The sequence below is a fragment of the Pantherophis guttatus genome, chromosome 2, assembly GCF_059756535.1.
Source record: "Pantherophis guttatus breed Tessera chromosome 2, ASM5975653v1, whole genome shotgun sequence".
Classification (NCBI taxonomy): Eukaryota; Metazoa; Chordata; class Lepidosauria; order Squamata; family Colubridae; genus Pantherophis; species Pantherophis guttatus.
This window is the reverse complement of record NC_142064.1, coordinates 196,984,206-196,994,459: the sequence shown is the minus strand read 5'-3', so window position 1 is coordinate 196,994,459 and position 10,254 is coordinate 196,984,206.

Sequence of the window (10,254 nt, the reverse complement as noted above, 5' to 3'; positions counted from 1 at the left end):
ATGTTGGTGTTCTAATTAATTTAAAAAATGCTGTCAGCTAAGTGGCCAAAAGATCATGTGTTTTGTAGCTCTATTTTATAAGCAGCTGATAAAATATTTCTTTCCTTAATGAGTTTGTGTTTGATGGCACACTATAATACGCCTCATTTTCCTCTATTTCTGACTCACGCAAGAGTTTTGTTTCCCTATATGACAAGATTCCAGTGTTGCAGCACTTGGGCCAATGAACAAGCCTTTGTGTGACACTTATGATGATTTGAGGTGGAGAACCCAGATATTGTTCAGAATGCTGTTAAGGTGACAATGGACAATGCACTGTCCACATCAAGTTATCCACAATGCACAACCCACATCAAGTTATCCCGATCTGGGGTAACTACCACCCAGTATTTTTTAATCAGAAAAGATTTTTTTTATTAGTGAATTCAACAAACCGATCAAGACAGTTGGAAAGTATGTGAGGACATACAGACACATACATTAAAATGTGAATGAAAGGTTTTGAAAAGGGGAAAAGAAGATCCCTGTTAGTCCATTGGCATGTTTTTAAATCTATACCATATAGAAACAGACTGCTCCATCTTCTCATTTCTACCATATAAAGATATTTCAAAACAAATTGACCAAAAACACATCTCTTGGAACACTCTTTAGGATCTAGTCCCTTCTTTCACCTGTGGATACCACCTGCTTAGGACCAGTGGTATCCACAGAAACAAGTCACTTTCATCACAGTAACAAAATTGATGTTATAATGTTGCAACACAAGATCCAATCCTTTGGGGCATTTGTGCAGTGTTGTCATACATGGGCAGAACCTGGTCTCTCTTATTGTCTCTCTTCCCATCTTATTAGGATAATTCTTTCAGCTGATCCCCACGATCAATAAACCAGGGTTCTTCTCTTCACCAAATCTCAGATTCCATGTTTTGGAATGAAGTTCAACATCACATCTACATCTTTGATGAACTATTTTTTTTCTCCAAAGTCATGTTAACATATATAATAACTTGAGAACTGAAAGCAAAAATGGGCTACCAAGGAAGATGATCTGAGAATGAAAACAGTTGTCAGACCTGCCTCAACTTGGTCTTCTAAGTAAAAATGATCCTTAACTCCATTTGTTGAGAAATGTATAGTTTACTAGAAGTCAAGTGAATTACAGTTATGCAAAACCAGAACTAAGGATTTGAACCTGTGGATTTCAACTCCCAGAATTCCCCAGCTAGCATGGGTCCACAAGTCTTAAAAAAGTTACCAAGGTTGGACATCCCTGACCTAGAATGATTAAAGCCATAATTGATGGTGAAGTTAAGTCTCTATGGCTCCATTTGGTGAAGACCATGGTATATGGAAGAATGTTCTTTGAAACCTAAGAAGAGTAAATATTGGGATTTTACGATTAAGTATTTTTATTGTGCTTTGTTTATTGCTGTATACCAACCTGATTCCTCCAGGATTTGAGTGGTTTCTAATGATGGTAAAATAAATAAGTAGGTTAAAAAGCCTACTTTGCAATTAAATGAACTAAGAATAGTTTTTATACTCTGTATCTGTGAAATAAATAGAAAGGGGAAAGGTCAAGCATAACTGAATCCATAGGTTGATGATACTTGCATGTTACATTCTAGTGAGTGGTGATAACAGCTGAAAAGATTAGTTTGGGGAAAAACTGTGCAACATTTTGAATGAACACCATCCATGGGAAAAATTATTCTTCTGGATGACATGAATGGAAGAAGATGTGAGGGCACGGAAAATGTTATTGGACCGTAGAGACCAAAAATGAATGACAATGGTGATTGATGAGTATCTGCTTTAGAAAACAGTCTGCTTGTTTTGGATATATAGTTTAAACATAAGTCTATTCATATGAACACATGGCAAAAGAATGAAAATTAATCTAAAAATACAAATGAATTGTTTATGAAGGAGTGTGTATGATGTTTATTGATTAACAAAGACAGATTCTGCTTATGAGTGCAATTACTTAACAACAATGGAAATTGAGTCTACACCAGGGGTGGGTTTCACTTACCACCGGTTCGTCGCATGCATGCTCACTTCACGTGAACGTGCTGTCCGCACATGCACCCGACTGTCCGTGCATGCGTTTTGCTCGTGCGCCTTCCACGCATGCGCCTGGCCTTGAAAACATGCCTAAATAGTACAACTTGGAGCTGGGGCGGGTGGATAGGGTGGGTGGGGTGGGTGGGTGGGATGGGCCCACCCCACCCTCACTCTCACCCTCACCCTCACCCTCACCCTCACCCTCACCCTCACCCGCAATTGCTGCTACCAGTTTACCCGAACCGGTGTGAACCGGCTGAATACAACCTCTGGTCTACACAACTGAAAGCCTGACCTAGAAAAAATTTTCTGTGTCTCTTGATGACTCCCACCAGTTCAAATCATCTACAGGTAGAAGTTTCTGAAAGTCTGTGCAGATCAAGTTAAGGAAGCAGAACGAGTTGTTTTGTCCCTCAGCAGCAGGGCGTGATTCTAGAAGCAGTCGCCATGCTTCCCTCGGCTGAATTACATTCAGGTAGCTGTAAATATTGCTGCCATTTTCAGAGTTGCACCACATGGTGATCTGTTCTAGCACACTAGAAGGCTATTTGGCCTGGTGGGACCCAGTGGGAGTGGGAAAAGGCCTGTGAGGCCCAAGGCGCAGGAAGTGGAGCATGAGATGTCTTGAGGATAATGTGGGGAGGCTTGGGAGAGCCAGGGCAAGTGTGCCTGGGTCTTTGCTAGGCCCCCAAGAACTCCCCTCACCCCTGAAGCACCCCATGCTCCACATTCACCCCATGACCTACACATTCATTAAAAAATTCATTGGGGAGAGCAGGATGGGGAGATCATTAAGTGAGATGCTTCTTTAATGGTTTTTCTGACATGTGACTGTAATGGGCAGCTTTCGTTACAGTCGCATCTGGAGGATTATGTGTACATAGCCTAACAATATCTGGTAGGAATCATGACTGCACACTGTTTAATCTGTGACAAATGGCTATATTGTAAACATTGTAAGTCTTTTTCAACAAAACTAGAAAGATATATAGAGTAAAGAAACTTGCTCTTTTAGATAGGACATTTTGTGAAACAACATCTTGACAGTAACATCCTTTCCTCTGCAAAATCAATGTTGCTTCCTAAAGTGGCTATTTTAATGTAAAGAACACTTCCAGAGACAAATGGTAACTCCATTAAAAGTTCCATCGTGATTTTTTAAGGCTGCTCTCTTCTGTTTCAAAATTGCTGAATTCCACTGACAACTGGATTGGTGCAAGCAGATTCCTTCTTTAAATGCAATAACATAACCCATACAATGATGGATGAAGAAATGCATTAAGGACTTAGAAAAAGAACAAATAGGAAAAATGGTGGAAAAGTCCTTTTAAACTGGAAGAAGGCAAATATTCATGATTAAAAGGGGAAATGATAAAGTAAAAACATTTCATACAGATAGTTCTGATTCTAAGGTGAGTACAAGCCTGGAAGACAGATTATAATTTAACAGTGGTTAGCTCCTGGAGAGCTCTGATACCATTGGAGAACATGACAGTAGAAGCAATAAAAGAGAAAGTAGCATAACATTCTTATAAATCAAACTACTGCAAATACTATTATTTATTAAACCAGTTCATGGTTCATGCACCTTTCTAAATAATAGTAAACTTAAATTGGTGAAAATGCAGTGAAAAGTACTGTTCATTTGTTACACTAGGAAGTTTTCAACTCAGGAGATGAAGTAGAATACCACAGAATTATGGTTTCTTTGTTTTAGAAAGATTTTAAAAAGCGAGCCGAGATATAGCTTTCCTATTTTGGAATGTACTAGATCTAGAGGACGCACAATCAAATTAACATGACTCAGCTTTTAAAGGATGAACAGGAAATATTTTTTGAATTGTGCACTGTTATTCTTCATAACTGAGTTATATATTCCTTGAAAACAGGAATTTCAGTAATTTTAAAACAAAGATAATTGAGGCATATTTATTTATTTATTTATTTATTTATTTATTTATTTATTTATTTATTTATTTATTTGATTTATATGCCGCCCTTCTCCGGAGACTCAAGGTGGCTTACAGTGCATTAAGCAATAAGCAATTTTCAGTAAGGCTAACCTCTTCATATTGAAACTGATCAATGTTATTTAAAAAAATTGTTTTCTTCCATTTTTATACAATTATTTTAAAAAATAGATAAATAGGGAGGTTGAGAGACCAAAGAAGTTTCTCAGTTAGTATCTGTATCAAAATATATAGGGAAAAGTAAATCTGTTCTTGATTACAGTGCTGATGGGTGCTTCTTTGAAGACCTAAAGCAGTGTTCCTCAGCCTTGGGCACTTGAAGTCCACACATCTTTAAGCTGCCAAAGTTAAGGGCAGATTGTGGGCAGATCATTCTCCAGAATGTTATCAATGAAATCCAAACTCCACATGTCAAGATGGTGACTGCATCCACGCAAGTTATTTGGCAGCGTGTAGAAGTAATCCTCCAGGACTTTTAAAAAATGTATTATCCATCCATCTAATCAGTGGACCTGACATTCTGAAGTGATCGCTATTCCTTTCCTGTAAGTAATTCTTAATTTATTTGAAGGTATGAGTCAGATTCTAACCTGATTAACTGTAGGACAATAGCTTCTAAGATGCACTGACATTTTGATGGACTGGGAAGTATTAAAATGTGGTTGATCTCATATTGGTTCAGAGATGTTTAGCATTTACATATAAACACATTGTCTCTCTACAATGCCAAGCAGCAGCTAAACAACCAATTAAGCAAAACAGAAAATGCTGAAAAACCAACAGCTTTATCAGTTTTCTTCACATTGATGCTTTTGCCCTTTAGACATTTTGGAATACAACTCTAATCCAACACATCTGGAAGAAACTGATAGAGAATCAGAAAGGACAATTTTGAATATTTAATTAAAGTAAAATGAAACTCCATTTCCTATTTGCAATTCCTCACTCTTAACCAATTCCTCATCCCTGTCCAAAGTAAAGCAAAAGGACTTTTTACAGCTATTTATCTTCCAGAAAAGTATTTTATGGTTTTGGCAACACAAAGAGATGAAAACTCAAGTTCCAGTAGAAATAACTAGCCATTTCAATCCATCACTGTCTCAGCTAAATGAATCACAAAAGGCAGAACACTCAATCATATGCCCAAAATGGTTAAATTGGTTGTTCAGCCACACGGTCAACTATGGTGGAGGGTAAGCCTGCCAACAATATGCTATTATTCATGGGAGAGACTGAATCTATTTTATTTGGAAGGTAAGCATGGGTCATGTTGTGCTAATAGAATGCTGAATGATCATTAGTTGTTCTGTTTTGACTGACTGATGGAAGAAATCTCCATTGGAAAAGGATTATCAGTAAGTTGAAATATTCGCTATTTGTATATCCAGATATCCTTGACTTGGAGTCCTTTTGGTGTATTGAATTAGAATAGCCATCATCGCAAGGCATCATAGTCTTTGAGCATGCTAGCTAGGAAATGAAGTCCTATGTAATCTAAAACCTCTAGAGAGCACCAGATTTGAGGAGGCTGAGAAATTCTATTGCACCCTCCATTTAATTTGAGACACACTTTCAAAATATACTTGTTTTGACAAGCTTTTAGTGTTTAACTATTCCATTTGGGCACATTGACAGATTCGGGAAGGGTGTAATATAATTCCCATAATCAGGGTCATTTTATTATCAAAATGTTTATAAAATGAAGATTTTAAATTTAAATCTGAGACTCAAGCCTTGTTGGAAAATTTTCCTATAATCTTAGGTTTTATCCCTAAAGGTATTTCCTGCCTTACAACTAACATTCATATGACCTTATCCTATGATTTGTCCTGTCTATATCCTATAATAGAAACAGTCAAGAAAGGGAAAGTTAAACTTCTCTATTAAGAAAAATTATGATGAGATTCTTTTGATAAAATCATGCTAACTTCCAGTAACTATTGCATTATTTTCAGATCTATCACTTTATAATCTGTTCTACAACATTCCCTGTTACTGCTTTTAGCTTGATTGATCTACAATTTCCCAAATTCTTCTTTCCCCTTTTTGAAGTTTACTCCTTCCACTCATCTGATACTTCTTTCTCCCAATTTCCCAAATTAATGAAGTATAGCCAAATCATCACAAGTTCCTGTAGAAGCATAAGGTAGGATTGATCTACCCAGGAAACGTCAGTTTATTCAGAATCAACAGGCATTTCTGACAATATTTCTATCAAATGTGATAGAACATCTTCAACTGACTTCTTCAGTTTGCCTGATGGAATGCATATTCTCTTCTCAGAAATTACTGAGCCGAAATCAGAATTCATGGGGGTCTGGAGACTGGACAGCCAGTTGCCTGAAATGGTATAGGATCTCCTGCTTGAGCAGGTTGGACTAGAAAACTTCCAAGGTCCCTTCCAGCTCTATTCTGATTGATTGATTGATTGAGTAGTTTTGCCTTTTCCTTATTATCTGTTGTTGTCTTCATTAAACAAGTAATGTTTTACATTGAATACATCTAAAGTATGCCTTTTTGTTGTTCTTGTTATTTTTCACTAACATCATCTCCTTACAAACTTTAGTCTGCAGGCAAATCCAGGTTACCTGCATGTATATTTCCTTGATAATCTGATCCTCTTTCCACTCCCCTATACTGTATCTATTATTTTGATTTCCAGATTTTCATAAGCGTTTTGTGAAGGCAATTATAAAGAAAACCAAATTAAAAACAACCAGCCTTGCAACTGACAATGGAGATACTGAAGTGAAGGATAGCTTCTGCCTTTTAAGATCAATCATCAACAGTAAAGGAACAAACAATCAAGTAATACACTGCAGACTGGCACTTGGCAGAGCTACAGCCATGAAGGCCTTGGAATGGATTATGCCATGATAAATTTATGTCTACAAAGATGATGATGATAGTGTGTGCCATGGTATTCCTTGTGACATTCTATGAAAGCAAAAGTTATACTTTAAAGAAGCAAGATGGGAAGAGTAATGAACCTGGGAAGAAGTTAAGAACTTCCTTCAAAACCTCAAGAGTGTGATCCACAGAAAATTTCACCTAGTATCACAAACTTTAAGAATTTGGAGAATCTTCTAGTGCACAATTCTAGAGCAAATGTAGCAGCAATAGCAATAGCACTTGGATTTATATACTACTTCATAGTGCTTTACAACCCCATCTAAACAGTTTTCAACATCAGCATATTGCCCCCAACAATCTGGGTCCTCATTTGACTGATCTTGGAAGGATGGAAGGTTGAGTCAACCTTGAGCTGGTCAGAATCGAACTCATGCCTGCAATACTGCCTTCTAACCACTGCACCACCATGGCTCTTATGTATATAGGAACAGTTTATATAGGAACAGTTATTACACTTAATAAGTGTAAGTATCTATGTATGTATATAGTAACAGGTATTATACTTAATAAGACTCAGAAATTTAACTATACTTCCTTTGTAAAATTGGAATGATGGATATAAATTGTAGTTTTAAATAATAGAGCTTCAGGAAAGAAAAGGGTGATTTTTTAAAAAATAAAAGCAGTTAATGCAATGCTTGTATTAAAATGACAGAAAACAAAGTTTGTACAAGTTCAGTAATTAAAGCTAGGAAATATCTAACTACCGTATTATAAAGGTTTACTCAGATGGAGTTTAGCAAACTGTCACCTTAATTATTCTTAACTCTTCTCAAAAAATTAATAAGAGTCTTAAACAATTAAGACTGCATACGTTTTGCTGAGAATAAAGCAATAACTGAATGACAAAAATATTTTATATAGAATAGAATATCAGAGTTTGAAGGGACCTTGGAGGTCTTCTAGTCCAACCCTCTGCTTAGGCAGGAAACTCTACACCACTTCAGACAAATGGTTATCCAATATCTTCTTTAAAACTTCCAGTGTTGGAGCATTCACAACTTCTGGAGGCAAGTTGTCCCACTGATTAATAGTTGTAACTGTCAGGAAATTTCTCCTTAGTTCTAAGTTCTTCTCTCATTGATTAGTTTCCATCCATTGCTTCTTGTCCTGCCCCTGCTTTGGAGAATAGCTTGACTCCCTCTTCTTTGTAGCAGCCCCTGAGATATTGGAACACTGCTAGCATGTCACCCTTAGTCCTTTTCATCAGACTAGAACAGTGATGGCTAACTTTACCAGACCGAGTGCCCAAAGTGCGCCCAAACCCCCCAAATGCAATGCACGTGTGTCCCCCTCGCATGCACCCCGCCCCCACACATGCGTGCATGTCCCCCAAGTGCCCCACCCCCTGCGCATGTGGGACAGAGACCCGAAGACCAGTTGGCTGGCGGGAGGTGTGTGTGCATGTGCAGCGGAGCTGAACTGGGGCGACGGCTCGCATGCCCACAGAAAGGGCGTTGCGTGCTACCTCTGGCACGCATGCCATAGGTTCACCACCATGGGACTAGACATATCCAGTTCCAGCAACTGTTCTTTATGTTTTAGCTTCCAGTCCCCTAATCATCTTTTTGGCTGCACTCTTTCTAGAGTCTCAACATCTTTTTTATATCGTGGAGACCAAAACTGAATGCAGTATTCCAAGTCATTATAAAGTAATATTAACACTTCACGTGATCTTAATTCTATCCCTCTGTTTATGCAGCCTAGAACTGTGTTGGCTTTTTTGGCAGCTGCAGCACACTGCTGGCTCATATTTAAGTGATTGTCCATTAGGACTCCAAGATCCCTCTCACAGTCACCACTATTGAGCAAAGTACCACATACTGTACACTGTACCTGTGCATTTGGTTTTTCTTGCCTAAATGTAGGACCTTACTTTTTTCACCATTGAATTTCAGTTTGTTAGATAGCGCCCAATGTTCAAGTCTGTCAAGATCCTTCTGTATCTTGAGCCTATCTTCTGGAGTGTTGGTTATTCCTGCTAGCTTGGGTGTCGTCTGCAAATTTGATGAATTCCCCATCTAACCCCTCGTCCAAATCATTGATGAAGATGTTGAAGAGTACTGGGCCTAAAACAGAGCCCTGGGGTACTCCACTGCATACTTCCCTCCATGTAGATGCAGTTCCATTGAGGACTACACATTGAGTGCAGTTCGTCAGCCAGTTACAAATCCGTCTGGTGGTGACCCATATTTTTCTATTTTATCTACATTTAGATAATGTAGATAAAATGTTTCTGTCATTCAGTTATTGATTTAATCTCAGGAAAAAGTATGCAGTCTTAATACATTTACATAATGTATTAATATGTTTTATCATGAATGCTTCCTCTATGGCAAGGGTCATCACATGATGTATCATGACTTTTCCCCCTTCGCTAAACCGGGATGGGCATGGCCAGCATGTGACTTATCTGGCCCACGGGCCACGAGTTTGACACCCCTGCTTTAAGGCAATAGTTGTTAAACATTTTAATTGCAATCCAAATGATGGGACATGATTTTAATTAAACAAAAATATTGAAATTTCCTAATTGAGTCAATCAGCTATGTAAAGATTATGATTACAGTATACTAAATTCCACAGTATTTTTTTCCAAAATTTTGCTCCAGAATCTCAAAAATTTCCTATAATATTCATTCCTTGCCGTTTGATTTTAGAAATAGGACAATATGTATATTCAAAATAATTTGGGAAGGAAATTGAGTACATACCATTGGAAATATTGAGCACTATTTCTGTGTAAAGATACAAAATTGCATTTTTCCCTAGCGCAACCCATCCTCTTAATTTACCAAACTATGTACGCTTCGAAAGATACTATCTGTTCTGAAAAGGCAGATGCCCAGATTGCCTACACGTTGAATCAACTTTAATCTTGAAATTATGTAATGTTGTATATCTTCAAAGTTCTCACTTTATAAATGGATAAATTAGTACAATTTGCATATTGTTCTTTGATTTTTATGTTTGCTTGTTTCTTTCCTCCCTTTACCATAACCCAATTTGCTCTTTAGCTACATCAGAATACTATCCTTGCTCTGGCAGTCTGCATTGTGAATGGTTCCAGAACAGTTAGGAGCTCTGGTGTCTTCTAGAACAGCATACATGTAAACAATAGGGAATAAAAGGAAGCATGTGCTACGTTGGTACATGCATTTAACAAGTCTGCCAAGCAGAGCTAATGTAAGCTGCTGGTTCTTTCTTAGGTGCAATATTTACTGTCTCTTTCCAATTATAACTGGGAAGGAGGCACACAATGTCAGGACTATAATGCAATCTACTACTCCCATTATTCAAA